Here is a 16,500-nt window from a genome sequence, read left to right as displayed (position 1 = left end):
ACATACACTCACATATATATACATGCATACACAAATACACACACATACACACATGAACACATACATACATACACATGTATACACACATACACTCACATAACACACATATGCACTCATACCCACATACACATACACACATATATACACAGGTCCATTGTACTTGAAAGAAGAGTAATGCAAACTTAAGCTGTGATGAGTTTAGGGGGTGAGGAAACAGGGCTGTGCAGAGTGTAGGACGCTCCCCTCCCCAGCTATCTGGAAACCTTATCTAAAGCATAAATACATGTACCCTTTGCTCCAATTATCCCGCTTCCTGGAATTTGTCCTTCAGTTGCAGCAGCAACATGGAGGAAGTGTCCAGGTTTACAGTTTGCAGTAGCAAAAGATAGGAAGCAGAGCAGACACCTATGGGTGCGCGGTGGGCAAGATCGATTTACTGTGTGGCCATAAATAAGATCCTCTAAGGCTATAAAGACGACATCTTGATATGCCTCACTGATCTGAAAGATGTCTGAGACAGGCAGCTCAGTGAACAGAGCAATGTCCCAGCGCTCTTCACAGAATACTAGCTGACGTCATCCTAACACCGGTGATTTCATTGTGTCCTCTGAGCCATCTTCCATCATCCTAAGATATTGTGAGTCTGTCCATTTCTGTCACAGGGTAAAGAGAAAGGAAAAGATTTGTGTGTATGCACTCACTCACAGACAGACAGACACAAACACAAAACACACACACACACATTGTGTCAGAGTTGATGGCAGCAAAGATAAATCCCTGTTTTCTCATTTTGAGAAAATTATCATTATCTCATTATCATTTTGAGCTATGAATCTGGAAGAGCAGCTAAGTTAAGGCTTTCCCCACCATTTCCTCATGGTAAGTTTACCGTTAACATTTGCCCAGTACCAGTCCCTGGACCCTACAACTGACCAAGGAGATCAAGGAAGAGGAAGAGGTAGATGGGAAGGCCCAGGAGATCCAGAAGGATCTCACATGGACCAACTTCTGCTCGTTTGCAAGTCATGAGCTCAACAGAGGTACTCCCATGCTTCAGCAAGTGGAGCCCATGCCCACTTCCAAATGACACCAGCCACTAGCAGGGCATTTATTCAAGCCAACCGCAATAGATAACAGGACCTTGTGATTGCTGAGGAAAGAGAAGACTTCTAGCCTTAGAAATATTCCTCTTCAACCACCAGTGTGATAGCTAATCCTCCCTGACCTGCCTTCTTTGCTGGCTAAGTTTTCCCCTGATTTATAACTGCTGAAGTATTGTTGAGGACCCTTGCTTCCTTCCTTCATCTGTAGCTCTCCCAACCTCAGGCCTTAGACATTTCACCCCAAGAGTCCACTGGTCACGGCTTTGATTTTCCCTCTGTGAAAGAGTAATGCTTATTCAGACACTGTGAAACAAGAAGGCACACACATGACACCTGCAGAAAGAAAAAAGGCACCATTCCGACAGGCCTGAGTGCTTTTAGATTCTCCTGGGATTCCTCCAATGCTACCAACCCAGGGCACGTGTTAGAAGTCAGCAAGCAGCTGCCTTGGGGAAGAATGTTTGGACCACTGTAGTAGACTTGGGGGAGATCTGAGCAGCACGGGCTGTAGGCACCAGGTCTCCCCAGAGACTCCAGTTCCCACCAACCTGAGCTCTCATGGAGAAAGCAAACAGTCTGCTTGATAACACTCCAGGGCTCTTGTAATCTAGAGAGTGTGAATTTGGAGTGACTGGCAGAGGCCTTGGATTTGATCTCCTGTCCCCAGGATGCACTGCAGAGGCTAAGCAAGGACCACCTTCCCAGAGATCCTGGTAGCATCGCTGACCCCTTGGAAAGCCTTCAGTGGCAACAAGCTACAGGCTGATGATTATCACAGAGACATCCATCACCTCAGTCCTCTCTCAACCCATCTGCTCAGAGGACATCTGGAATCCTCCCACGACAGTGTCTCAGCTTGGACTTCCGCAAGGCTACCTCTTTTTCACAATTAAGGACTTCAGAAGAAATGACCCTGGGTGTGACTCATAAGCTCAGTGACCAAGAAATGGACTCGAGGCCCTGTGGTGCTGGTGACTCACCACACCTCTCAGGAGCGACGGGCTCTGTTATGTTTTTCCTGATATTTTGAAAATGTTAAATGTCCACTCTATCAAGTAAGACATTGTCATTTAGAGTAGCTAGACCAGACAGAATGGGAACAGTGAGCCTTCTGGAGGACAAGGCCATCCCTCCCCAGACACCCTTGACATTCTACTTCAGGGCTAGAGCTTCCTCAGGGCTCCTCTGCCTGTGGCTCATGAACCAGAGCCACAGACACTTTAAGAGGAACGGTTGGTTCCACGCATGAGCCTCTGCCTCGTGTGGCTGAGGTTGAAGGGCTCACTTCTCCTCTTGAGCACTATGGCCTGCCCTAAAGCTACCAATGTCCTCCTTCAGATGGAGTTTACACGTGTCCTACCCACCCCCTCAGCACCTTAGACAAAAAAAAAAAAAAAGACAAATTATTCTAATCCAGGAAGACTCCACTGGTGACATCAGGCAGGGCATGTCTGCAAGTAGAGTGACTGCCCTCAACTCCTTTCCCTCATCTCACAAGTCAAGAGCCCTTCATCGTCAACCTTGGCACTCACCCCCGAGGCCCGTTCCAGTTTCACTGTGCAACCGAGTCAGACTCACAGAGCAACCCTCGCCTGCCATTCCTCTGAGCAGAGCAGAAGGGAATAGATGTCTCCCTTTCACACACCCCTTATTCAACTGTCAGGAGCCGACTCTTAGTGGAAAGCGGCTATCATCTTTACAGCCATCTCGAGCCATATACCCTGACAAGAGACTTGTTTTCAACAGCCCGCAACAGCTGAGCACACTCTGATAAACATCTTGCTATACTGTTTAGTGCCCCCAGCTGCAAGGTGCACATGGTATCCATGGCTACAAGGCATGTGACGTAGTGCCTTCAGTTGAGCTTGTCCACGAGGGCAAGTCACGTGGTAAAGGGTATAAATACCCAGGGTTTCCTTTCAATAAAAGAGACTTGACCAGACTCTGTCTTGTATTCATCTTTTGCGTCTCTCGCCCCTCCATCCCCACTCTGTCTCTTGCTAGACCCTGACCTGCAGACTGGAGCAGCAGAACGGGCGGTTACAAAGTAGCAGAACGGGTGGTTACAAAGGAACCTGCGTTACATTCTACTGACACTCGCTCAGCACCTGCTGCCTTCCAGACCATGCTTCCACTATGGCTGCCCCAAAGATGCTTACTGAATGCTCTGCTAGTTCCATTTCTCTGACAGGCAAGCCTCCACTCACCACCTCTCATTAATGACTGAGACCTGCTCCTCATGGGTCTTAGAGCAGATCCAGACCCGCCCCACAACACACACAACCGCCAAAATCCTCAAGAAAGGGAGGTCCTGTGTGGTGGTTTCAGTCCGATATGCGCCTGCCTGAAGGATCACATGCTGGGGATCTAGTAGCCAGCTGTGATGGCTAACGTAGATTGTCAACACAGAGGATCTAGAATCTGGGAGACAAGTCTCTGGGCGCGCCTGGGAAGGATTATCTAGAGCCTGTTAACTGAGATAGGAAGAGCATCATCCTGCAAGAGCTGAGGTTCTGGACTGCATGAAAAGAGCAGGTGAGGCATGACGAGAAGGTCCAAGGGAGAAGGGTGTTTCCTGTGCAATCCTAACATGTGAAGCTGACAGGAGGAAAAAAAAGAAACCACTCCATGTCTATCCTCAAACCTCCACATAGGCACTACATCATGGACATTATGTGTGAGCATGCATCGATGATGGTGATGATGATGATGATGATGATGGTGATGATGATGATGGTGATGGTGGTGGTGATGGTGGTGATGGTAATGATGATTATAATAATAGTAACAATACATGTTAAAGGGGGAAAGTGGTCTGAGCACCAGTATCCTCTCTCTCTCTCTCTCTCTCTCTCTCTCTGCTTCAGGATAACAGGTACGCTGTGACCAGTGGCCTCAAGGCCCTACTCTCCTGCCTTTCCTCCTGTGATGTGCCTTAGAACTGTGAGCCAACATAAGCTCTTCCTTCTTTAGGTTGCTTTTCCCCCATATTTTGTTGCAGCAATGGGAAGTGACTAATATCTCAGGTGACGGGCTTTGGGGAAGTGATGACGGACCCTGGCCTAATCGGTGATTGATCTCTTCATGGATTTATAATTTGATAGTGCTATTGGATGGTGGCAGAAAGCAGGAGGTGGGGTCTTTCGGAGAACGTACGTCACCGGATGTGTCCCTTGCTCCTCGCTCTGCTTCCTGGCTGCCATGACGTAAGAAGTTTCTCCGCTGACTTATTCTGCCATGATGCTCTCCCTGAACACACAGCAGAAAGCAATGTAGCCGGCCATGGACTTACGTCCATGAAACCATGAGCCAAAACAAACTCTCTCCTTGCTAATTGTTTGTCTCGGGCATTCGTTACAGGGTCAAGTCTAACGCCTCAGAAAGGAGTACTGAGGAGACTCCAGAAGCCATGTGCTAATGTGTTCCATCCTGACGATCTGCTCTCCAACTCTGCCAAGTACCCACAGTGAGTATCCACAGTCAGGAGGTCCTGGTCGTACACCAGCTTCTATACTGCTCCACTGAGAACTTAAGAGCCTGGAAAAAATACCCCAGGGCCCTGGAATGACTCAGGGGGAAGGGATGGCCAGGCATTAGGTACGTCTGTATACCTACATGCCAACAGCAGCATCCTGGGGGAGGCAGTGAGTAGCACACAGGTGAGATGAAGATACAGTAGGAGAGAACCATAGGTGAGACTGGACTGAGTTGCATCTCTTACAGCGGTTCTGCTGGGCTGTACAGACTTGGGATTTTCTGTGGAGCAGCTACAAGTCAAGGGTACCAACATCTCAATGATTGTCTAGGACAAGAAGATCCATACCCAAGATGGCTTCATGGTTGCCCGTCTGACAAGTTGGTGTTAGCCACTGGCAAGGGACCATAACCACATTGGACTGTCCATGCAGCTGATGAAATGCCCTTCTGAGGTAGCAGCTGGATTCCTCCACAGTGACCCAAGCAAAGAGAGTGGAGGACACCACCTGTACACGACTGAGCCTCAGAGGTCACACGTGGACATTTCCACAGTACCCTGTCAGTTACCAGGGTCAGTCCTTCTCCACATGGGAGGGGACTCATGATCTGAGTACTAAGAAGCAAGGCCTCTAGGGCCACCTCAGAGCTGTCCAGCTACCATGGAATGTGCCAGAAGGAAGACCTTTGCCCAGCTGGCAATTATCCCACTGGGACCTTGTAGTCTCCACACTGCTCAGCTTCCTTATCTGTGGTCTTCCTTATGTAACTGGTTGTCAGTCTGCTCAGGGGAGGAGAAGAGGCTGCTGGGTATTAAAGAATAATGAGTCCAATGTTAACTTCTTCAAATAGACCGAGTAATGCCCCAGAGGGCCAAAGGTCTCCTGCAGCCCAATCTCTCTCCTTCCTTCTCCAAAGGTCCACTGAAATTTCGGAGCTTAGTTCAGACATGAATATCAAATGGATGGGACAACTTAGGATATAGAAATGTTGGGGTCTTCACTACAAATTCCTTCAGCCTGGCTGTTTAGTCTTGGTCCTGAGTTTGAGGAACCACAGGAAAACTGAAACAAATAGAAACAATGATAATAACTAGTTCAAGTGCTAAAGCTGCAGGAGCAGCCTGTAGTCCACGGTCCGACATCACCGTTATGTGTGGTGCTATGACAAAAGCAACTTAAAGAAGGAAAGGTTAGCTTGGCTCACAGTTGCAGGGGACACACAGTCCATCATGGAGGAGAAGGCAGCAGGAGTGGGGCGTGAGGGGGAGGAGGAGGATGGGATTGGTCACTTGACAAACACAGTCAGGAAGCATAAAGAGATGGATGTTGGTACTCAGCTCCTTTCTCCTTTTATTTACTCTGGGACACCAGCCTCAGTCCAACTGTACCACCCACAATCAGAGTGGGTCTTCCTGCCTTCATAAACCTAATCTAGATCCTTCACAGGCCCACCCAGAGTCTTGTTTCCATGGTGACTCCAGATCTTGTCCAGTTGATAATCAAGACTAATCATCACAGACAGTCTCACTGGCTGCCATGGTCCAGGGCTAGGAGCTCTGGCTGGGTGTCATAGAGGCCTCATGTCTGTCATTAGTGAGGGGAGTCCCAGCTAAGAAGGGGAACAGCATTTTACAGAATTTCATTTAACCAAAGCTCCTATTGACTCACTCAACACCATAGACCTTCCTTTCTGGATCCCCATGTCCTCTAAAAGTCCTCCATGCCTTAGCACACACAAGCTACCCACAGTTGACCCCAGCAGCCCCGGCTTCTCCATCTCTCCTGGCCCTTCAGGCTGCTGACACACCAGTCGACTCCATCTGGCTGCTTCCTCGAGGTGCTATTCTCTGTTTAGCCTTCCTGGTTTTTCTCAAACCCTGATCATTCGACTGTGTCCTCCACCTGCTTCCTTCTTTCCCAGGAACTGAAAAACCCACTCAGCCCTGCAAACAACTTCTAAAGCTCCATATCTGTCCTTCCCGGCTTGCAAGCACCAGGCTCTAACAGCCATAGGCCCAAGTTTCCCCATACCTCTGAAAGGACCCCAGTGCATTCTCCATATCAGCCTCCCCGTGCTCCTCCCTGTACCCCTCACGCCACCCAACCATCTACCAGTCTTTCCCAACCCAACTAATACTATGCTAGAGTTTAAATCTAAAATGTCTGTCATGGCTCCTATTTCGAGCACTTGGTCCTTAACTGTGAGCACTTTTGTGAACAGGTCATATAACCTTTAAGAGCTGAGCCTGGCTGACAGAAGTGGGTCACAGGGGAGAGGCATCCAGGGCTACTGCCCAGACCCATTTCCCATCTCATCTCTGTCTCCTGGTTACCTGCCTTTGTCTCCCACTAACACAAGCCTCCTGGTACCATGCCTTCCCCAACATGGGGCCCTGAAATCACCTAAAACCTCAAGATATTTCTGCACTGTCGTCCTGTGAGAGGTCTCTGGCACATAGCAACAGTCTTATTGTCCACAGCTCTTTCCTGGTTAGGGCAGAGTTCCATGTGACTCACACAGACAAAGTCATGTGACCCTCTCAGCAAGCCTGTACAAGGCCGACAGTTCAAAACTCCACAGATAAGGAAGCTGAAGCAGAGTGTCTACCTAAGTTACCTGAAACCATGTGACCAGAGGTGGAATTCACCTTCAGCCCAAAGCTATCTGACTCCAAGGCACTAGGCCACGGCTTAAGTAGGCAAACACGCCCATTTGTACAATTACCCATTACGGTTCAGTGTTTTAGCATTAACCCAAACGGGCACATTGTGAAGATTTTGAGGTATAATTCCTGGGTTTGTTTTTTTTTTTTTTTTAAACTTTTCTGACTGACCTTGGAGCCTGGGAGAGAAGATGAAACATTAAGTCATCCTGCCATTAAAATTAAGTTCAATCACCCCTAATGGAATGTCACCTCCAAGATAGCCATTAAAGCCACCGGCCTAACCAACTGGCAGGTCCTTCGTATATCACCATTATCCTGTCCCTGTAACAGTCATTTGTCTGAGGCCCCAGGAGACTCTGAGTGCTGCCGTCAATGTCGCGAGGAGGAGAGACATCTGCTGCTCCCTCTCATGCTCCATCAGTGCGGTCAGGGACATGGCAAGAAGGCACAGTGCACAGACCTAGATGTCACAGGCTTTGACCTTGGGCCACCAGGATAGAGCAAGCAGGGTAAAAGAGGCTGCCTCATGGTGTGGATTTGTGTGACTGTCACAAGATGCTGTGACAGCCACTCGGAGCCGCCAGCACCTGCTGCTTGCTCTCCAAGGGCAGCAGCTCCAGCCTGCCTGCCGTTGTCCAGCCAAGTATTTGGGGTAGAGGTGGGGTCCTTGCTAACAGGCTTACTCTGGGGATCTCTTGTCTCTGTCTTCCTGGTGAGGCAAAAAATTACAGGCAGGTCACCATGTCAACCTAGCATGTACATGAGCTCTGGGGATTCAAACTCAGGACATCAAGCTTAAGAGGCAAATCCCTGACGAGCCATCTCCCCAGCCCCTATTATATTGATTTGTTCTAAGATAGCACGCAAGAAACGGCTTTCGCCATGAGAATGTGATGTGTACACATCATTATGTTCTTTTGTTTGTGGTTTTGAGGTATGATGTAGCCCAGGCTGGCCATGAGTTCTTGTAGCAGAGGATGACCTTGAGCATCTGAACCTCCTGCTCCCATGTCCAGAGGGCTGGGATTATAGATGTGTGCCGCCAAGTCCAGCTTATCTGTTGTTCCTATTTGCCGCTCCACTGCCTGCCCCGTCTGTCTGGCACCTTTCTTTCCCCAGAGAGCCTCTTCTTCTGCTCTCACATCATATGAATTCTGTCATGCTCTCTCTCGTCCTCACCGTACCTTTCCTCGTCTCTCCTCTCAGAGCCCCCTTTATAATTTCAACCCTGCCTATCTAGAATCTTCACGTGAGAAACACATGCACACGCACATGCACATGCATACACGCATACTCTAATTCAGCTTCCTGGTTTCACGTGTGGGCCTTTAAAGCCTGAAATTTGAGAACACAGGCAGATGGGGAAACTGAGACTCTACTCAGCCAAAGAAAAATACTAGAAGCATACCTGTCAGTCACCAGAGGCAGAGCCAGAGAAGGCTGGCTTTTCTCCTCAGCATGGTGGCCGCTTTGCTTTTCCTCACTGGAGTCCCCTCACACACTAACTAGAAACACGTTACCTGTTACCACCTTCTCCACTGAAGAAGTCTTCATAAGAATTAAAGAGAACAACAGTGTTGGGTCATGGAGATGTCTCGGCAGGCAAAGATACTTGCCTCTAAGTCGGAGGACCTGAGTTCAATCCCTGAGACCCACCCAGGGGAAGAAAAGAACCAATTCCTGAGATTGACCCCTGACCTTCATATGTGGGCAGTGGTACAAACATAGCCCCTTCCATATCTGATGTGAACATTTCCTTACTTAGTAGAAGATGAGCATTACCTGGGCCCAGAATGAGGTGGGTGTCTCCCCAGAGAGTGTATGATGACCTCTGTACATTGTCTTCCCCTTGGACAAATTGTTTAACTTCCATGGAACATTATTTTTTAAAAATCCTATGTGGAATATGTATTACCTGACCTGTCTCTGGGGATATGGTGGCCATGTTCCTACCTCTTCTTCTAGAAAACTCCTATGTATCCTTCAAGATAATGGGGCAGAGATCCTCTCTTCTGGGTAGCACCCTAGCTCTCTAGCTATATTAGGTGGATGCCCTTCTGTCCCCTAAAATACTGGGTGTTCTCCCATTGTGGTACTAACGGTGTGTCTCTGTAATTCAGTGGCGATCTTCTGGCCAGCAGGGTGGGTCTTGGATTCCTAGATCTTAGGAAAGGTCTAACCCAGGGCAGAGTTTTAAAAAAATATTTCATTGAACAAATAAGCCATAAAGCTGAATTTCTCTTGCCCAAGCCATGGTTCCTCACCCACTCACTCACAATGTAACATATAGATTACTCCTCTGAAAATAACCTCAGAGATGGCAAGATTGCTAGTCAGGTGAGAAATCAAGGCAAGGGTCAGAGGCTGTGCCACCCTGCCATGCCCAGCCCTCCTTCAACTGCCTCACTTGATGACACATTAAACTGGAGAGAGGAGGGCAGGCCTCCTGTCCCAGCCAAGTTGTAAAAGGTAACGGCAAGAAACCGTGCCCTACTTCCATGCCATATAAATCCCCATCGGTTGGATCACGCCAGTTGGTGGACTTCGACCAGAAATATCAATAAGCCTAGGGGAAAAAAAATGGAGGGCAAAGTTGATCCTGCTGTAAGCCAGTCCTGAATGTCCAAACTGCAGTATCATGGTGAGTGTCAAAGGTCATCTGGTCTACCCTCTGACCTGTACTGACTGAAAATCCCTCCAGTCCCACAGTGACTTCCAGGCACCAAGAGGTTCAAACTCTTAAGACGTAAGGTTTTAAGGGTCAGAGATAAAATTTCCTCTATGATCTCATTAAGAGACTCACACTATCAGGTTCAGATGCAAAGTTTGCTGCCGTGAAGAGCAAAGAGGTTATCCTTGCTTCAGAAGGCTCATTCTCCACAGGAGTGACAGATCTGCCTGACAGTGGGCACAATCGAGGGCACTTAGAATAAAACGTTCTTCTGGCAACCAAGTAGTTCTTGGCCATCTCTGGAGTCCCAGGTCTTAGGTGAGGCCTGACTCAGGGTAGAGACTCAGAAAGGGCTTACTGAACAAATAAACCATAAAACTGGGTTATAAGGGCATATATGAGAGGCCAGAGCCACATGCAGGGAGTGTCCCAGGAAAACTGACCCCAAGCCTTCAGTGGAATCTGACTATAAACTTGCTTTCAAATAAACAACCATGAAAAATTATTGGGACTATTGAGTTTTGTTCCATTCTGTTTTGTGACAGGTAGCCAGCTGCCCATGTTCAATGGGTGCCTCACCACTGAACTGTATCTCAATCCTTTGCTTTTTGAAATAAGGTCAAATTATGCAGCTCAAACTGGTCTCAAACTCTTGTCTCCATCTCCTGAAGGTTGATACCACGGCCATACACAAATCTCACCCATCTGAGTGAATGTGTCCTGAGTACTGGATAACTGGGGACCTCATGGGACCTCATGGGTATCAAATCATTAAGTCTGTGAAATATGGAATATAGAATTGACACGGTGTTTTCAAATGATTAAATGGAGTCAGACAGGTGCAGGTGATGCAGGTTCAGTGACACCTGGGTGGCACACCATGATACTGACACACTGTTTTCTACCTCAGAGAACCTTTGGGAAGTTCATTAAGTAGAAGAGCTAAGATGTGCAGTGTTGGGTGGCAGATGGCGGAGGATGCATTTCCATTTGGACTTGGAAGCCAGCAAGATCTCAAGGCATTAAAAGCCAGGAATGTCATATAGGTTCCTAGCCCCACAGAGGCCTTGGAACAGCATAGACCAGTTGCGGCTCAGGAACCTCAGTCAGATATCCAAACAGGCATCCTATGGAACATGAAAGCCATCTGTGTTGACTGGCTTCCCAGGGATGTGGAAAGCGCTGACAGCCAGGATGCTGGCAGAAGACTTCATGGGTATTGAGTACTTCATGCAAGCCATGGGCAGGTACATCACAACTTTCCAAAACAATCTATTTGTTCTTGTTCCAGCCCTGACCTCAAGGACAGTCTCCTGTCCCCTTCTGAGATTGCACACAGCCAGGCTGCCTCCAGAGAGGCCATGGACCTGGTCGGGTAGCACTTTCCCTCTCTGGGCATTATGGGATGTAATTCCTATTGTCCTCTTCCAGATACTCTGCATATCTGGAGAGGGTAGGCTATCTCAGAGTAGAGCATGAGGTCTCCTGTCCAGTAGGAAATCAACCTGGTTTTCCTCCAGCTCCTCTTGCCCATGTATGTCCTGGAGCTCTCTTTGCCTAGTACTGTGTATGGAGTAAAGTGGGGTTCCTGGGGGCTAGCCCATGGCTACTGCCTTCTCAGTATGAGTCTACCCTAGTTTATCTTCTCAGAGGCCACCAAGGCCCTCTGCTGGGAAAGGGAGGAGCCTGAGGGCTATCGCACCTCAGTACCACTTCATCTCTAGACTTATTATGCCTCTAGCTTGTCCTCCTTTTTTTTTTTTTTTCTTTTGAGATCATGGAAAGAATGAAACCGGTCTAATCTACAGCACAGCCTTGACCTTCAGCTCTGGTGTGTGACCATTGAAGCCAAGAGGCATTCAGAAATTGCCGATGGCAGTTGGTGAGGTGGATGGTTTCCCTTCCACAAACTTACCTTCACTCTGCAGCCCTGGTAACTAACTGCCCAGTGTTGCAAAATCAGAGAGAAAATATTTACAATGACAGTTGACCCAAAAAAAAAAAAAAACCTTCCATGAGATCAACTTGACCTGACCTCCTCCAGATGAGATAGCTTCAGGCAGGGAATACAAACTCTCCATGCCTTGGGGAGGGGAGGGGTTAAATGGTAAAAAGAGCAGTGGAATAACACACCCGGGCATGAGTTTGAATCCTCTGACACCCAATCCCGCCCCAATTGCCTGGATGTTGGAACTCAGAGTTCATCTCAGCTTGTGTCTTCTACATCAGACCATTCTGCAGGCAGTGTGGGAACACCTGAAGAGTGCTTCTCGAATACTGATCTGACTTTTCCACCTTTGGATGGGTGTGTGGGGTGCTCTCCTGATAGAATTGTGGGTCTGTGAACATGATGTGGGAGGTATGAACCCATTGATAGATAGGGGGTACAATGGTGACTCCAAGCCAGATTTGTAGGAAGTGCCCTTCACCTGGTCAGTTAGCTCCTGTTGTGTTTCTCTTGATGCATCCCAGGTAGATGGTCCTCTTCAGCCACCATCCTGGTCAACTTGACACAGCTTAGAGTCATCTGAGAGGAGAGGCCTCCATGCTGAGATTACATTGTCTGTAGACATATCTGTGGGAGATTGTCTTGATTATAAATTGATATAGAATGGCCTATCCCACTGTGGGTGACATCATTCCTCAGACAGGTGGGACAAAGTTGTATGGGGAAGCTAGCTAAGCCCACTGCAGGTGGCACCATTCCTTAGGCAGATAGGACAAGGTTGTATGGTAAAGCTAAGTAAGCATGAACCAGTGAGAACCAGAAACCTGAATTCTTCCACGGTTTCTGTTTCAAACTCCTGATAGAGTTCCTGCCCTGGCTCCCCCAAGGATGAACTGTGACGTTGAAATGTTAGTCTCCCCTAAGTTTGATCTGTTGTTTTTTTTTCTCCCAGTGGTGATCTTGTGGTTATATTTGTCACAGTGACAGGATAAAATCAGACTGGTCACAAATGCTTGGATTCTTTTGAACTTGGCAGTAAAACTTAGCAACGTGGCCAATCACCCTTCCATGGGAAACCAGTACATGTTCTGTCCTCTGTCACACTCTTGTGACCTCATGTCACCTTTACTCAGTTTACCAGCCTGAACACCAGAACAGTACAGCCTCCTTCCGTACTTGAACAAGCGCAGCCTTCATAAGAGTATTTGTGGTTATTGTGTGCCAGGCCAAGTGGCCTCTCTGCTGACCTGCCAGTTGGCCATGCTTGGTCATTGTCATTGAGAATTTTTCAAGATAAGTAGGATCTGTTAGACATCAGGTAACTTGAGCAGGTGTGACCCTTATGATTGTATGGGATGGATTCTTTATCAGCAGAGTGGTCTACGTCTAACTCTAATTATTGTTATTCTTAATTAAGACATAATAACTACATTCAGCATGGAGGCACAAGCTTGTCACCCTAGCTGCTCAGGAGACTGAAGAAGAGGATGGTTAAATTCACAGGCAGCCTGGGCAACTTAAGGAAAGTCTATATCAAAAATAAAGCCTGAAGAAGAGGACGCAGAGTATAGCACAGTGACAGAACACTTGCCTAGCACTCGCAAGACTCAGATTTAGAGTCTACAGATCTACACTGAGGAGAATTCAGAGTGGAAGCACACTGTGATCATATTGTTCAGACTGAGGAAACTGTGACCCAGAAAGCTGGGAGGCGGGGTGGCTTCCCAGGTCACAGAGCTGTTTCCAATTATTGTCTGCTGTGACACTGTGTCTGCTCTTCTCTGTCGCCAGCTAAAATGTCCAGTGCACTACATGTGGAGCATGACTGCCAAGAGAGTTTGACAGTCTCTGCTGGCCCAAAGTGATGGAAATGGAGATCCTGAATCCAACAAGGGTAACAGTACAGAATAGCAGTAGTTCCCAGCCTTTCTGATGTCAGAAACTCTCCTCATCCTTACAAAATAATCAAGTTCCCCAAAGAGCTTTTGTTTGTCCATATTTACTGCCAGAGAACTTAAACTGAAAGTTAAAAAAAAAGTTTTCTAAGCCTGTAATCGCAGCACTTTGGAAGGAGAAGGTAGGAAGGTGTTCAAGGCCATCCTTGGATACATAAGGAGTTCGAGGCTAACCTGGAATACTTGAGACCTTATTCTACCACCACCAACCCCAATTTCTTTTCTTTTCTTTCTTTCTTTCTTTCTTTCTTTCTTTCTTTCTTTCTTTCTTTCTTTCCTTCCTTCCTTCCTTCCTTTCTTTCTTTCTTTCTTTCTTTCTTTTCTAAATCACTTAAAAAATAGTAATAATAAACCTGCAACTTGTTAACATACATTATTTAGTTGAAGAGAGGATAACTATTTCTTCAAATAAAAACAGTCGGTAAAAAGAGTAGCCTTGTTTTGCACTTTGGAAAATGGCTTCTGCTTCTAGTCTTGCTCCACTGAACTAATAACACATTGCTTCTGGAAAATTCCGCTGTGTACTCATGCATGACAGGGTGAGTGGATAATACTCAAAGAGTGTGGCAGAAATCCTGAGTCTGTACAGGCTACCCCTCCAGCCTCTGTAGCCTCTCAGGATCTCCAGGACTCTAGGAGAGTGCTCTCAAGATGCCTCTACAACAGACTGTCATCAGGGGGTAGGGACAGGGAGACAACCATGTGGGTAGGAAGCTCAGGACCAGGGCTTCACCTCAGAGAAACCACAGTTGAGTGAATTGGACAAAATAAGATAGTGGTGATGAGAGGGTCCAGGAGCATGTTGCGGGGACACATCCTCTAGTCAGGGACTGAGGCAAAGGCTCTGAGGCAAGGTGAGGCAGTACAGTGGCTCAGGAGGGAGTTCAAGGTGCAGAGTCTGCTGTGGAGGAGACCAGGGAGCACCTTGAGGGTCACCTTGGCCATGGGGGAGTTTATGTTCTTGCTGTAGTGAGAATCCTGAAGTGGTTGAGAGTAGCATAGACCATGTTTACTTCTGAGAAGGCCACTGGACAGGAGGGCAAAGAGTGACCCTAAAAGTGGGATCCTACAGAATGGGGATGCAGCTTTACCCCATTATACATCCGACAAGATGTCTAAGCTATATAAAGAACTAAAATATATAAATAACTAAAAACAATAAGCACACACAAAAAAAACCCAAATAACCCAATTTAAAATTAGTGTAGAGAACTAAGCAGAGAATCCTCAAAAGAGGAAACACGAATGGCAGAGAAATATTTCAAGAAAAAGTTCAGCATCCTTACTCATCTGGGAGATGCACATCAAAACTACTTTGAGATTTCACCTTACACCCATCAGAATGGCCAAGATCAGTAAAATGACAGCTCACACTAGTGAGGATGTGGGACACGGGGGAACACTCATCCATGGTTGGTGGAAGTGCAAGCTTATACAGAAATCACTACAGAAATCAGTGTGGCAGATCCTCAGGAAGATGAGGATAGTCTACCTCAAGGTCCAGCTGTGCAACTACTGAGCATGTGCAAAAGACTCTACTTCCTACTATCTCCACAGTCATTGCTGCCTTATTCATAATGATCGGAAACTGGAAACAGCCTATATGTCGATCAGTTGAAGAATGGATAATAAAACTGCGGTATATTTACACAATGAGATCCCATTTAGCTGCTAAGAAGAACAAAACTATGAAATTTGCAGGTAAATGGTTGGAACCACATAAAATAATCCTAAGTGAAGCAACTCAGACCCCAAAAGACAAATATTGTGTGTTATTTCTTCTATGTAAAAGCTTTTACATAGAAAAGTTTTAGCTTTTGTAGTTAGAACTTTGGTTTCTTTAAAAACAACACAGAAACATTATGGGAATATGTCTTCATTTTAATCCAAGTGTGGGATATTGAGCTGTTTCAGAGTGTCCTCAACAGCTGACTGTGATTTGCCTCATACTCTAGTAGAGGCATGGTTTTGCCAGCTGCAGATAGTTTCTGTGATTGTGTGATTTTTAGAATTCTGGGAACTTTTCAGAGGCCAGCTAGAGCCTCAAGAGTTGAGATTAGTCATTACCCGTTTGGAAGGGTTGGTTGCTGTTTGATAGTAGTTGTGAGGGAAGAGGAAACAAGAAGAAAGAAATTAGATTTAGGAATCTCCTTCTCTCCTACCTAGTGTTGGGGGTTGAAAGGGTGGAATAAGAGTGGAGAATGTGGAAGAAAGAAGAACTCACAAAGTAGCGAAAGACTATCCACAAATTTTCGATATTTTTATAATGTGTGCTGTAATCTGAATAACCACAGAGTCCCTAGTAAGGGCCTCTCCTGGAGGAGAGAGCCTTTGATGAAGGGGAAATGGCATTTTTGTCGAATTTTGTAGTTCATTTTGTTTTGTTTGAGCATTTTTGTCTTACTGGTCATCAGCTTGTTTATTTTTGATTTGGCGCGTGTGTGTGTGTAGATTCCTTTTTGTTATTTTGGTTTTGTTCTGTTTTTTTTTTTTAAGATTGAAGAGGACACATGAAGCTAAGTAGGTAGGGGTGTGGTGTGGGGGAGAATCTGGGAGAAATTATGAAGGGAAAACATGATCAAAATAATTGTATGAAAAATTTTTAAAAAATTTTTTTGGGGGGAGTGTTTCTTTAAGACATGGTTTCTCTGTGTAGCCCTGGTTGTCCTGAAAATTGATCT

This window comes from Grammomys surdaster, unplaced genomic scaffold (genome assembly GCF_004785775.1).
Source record: "Grammomys surdaster isolate TR1022 unplaced genomic scaffold, NIH_TR_1.0 181, whole genome shotgun sequence".
Lineage (NCBI taxonomy): Eukaryota > Metazoa > Chordata > Mammalia > Rodentia > Muridae > Grammomys > Grammomys surdaster.
This window is presented reverse-complemented; position numbering follows the sequence as displayed.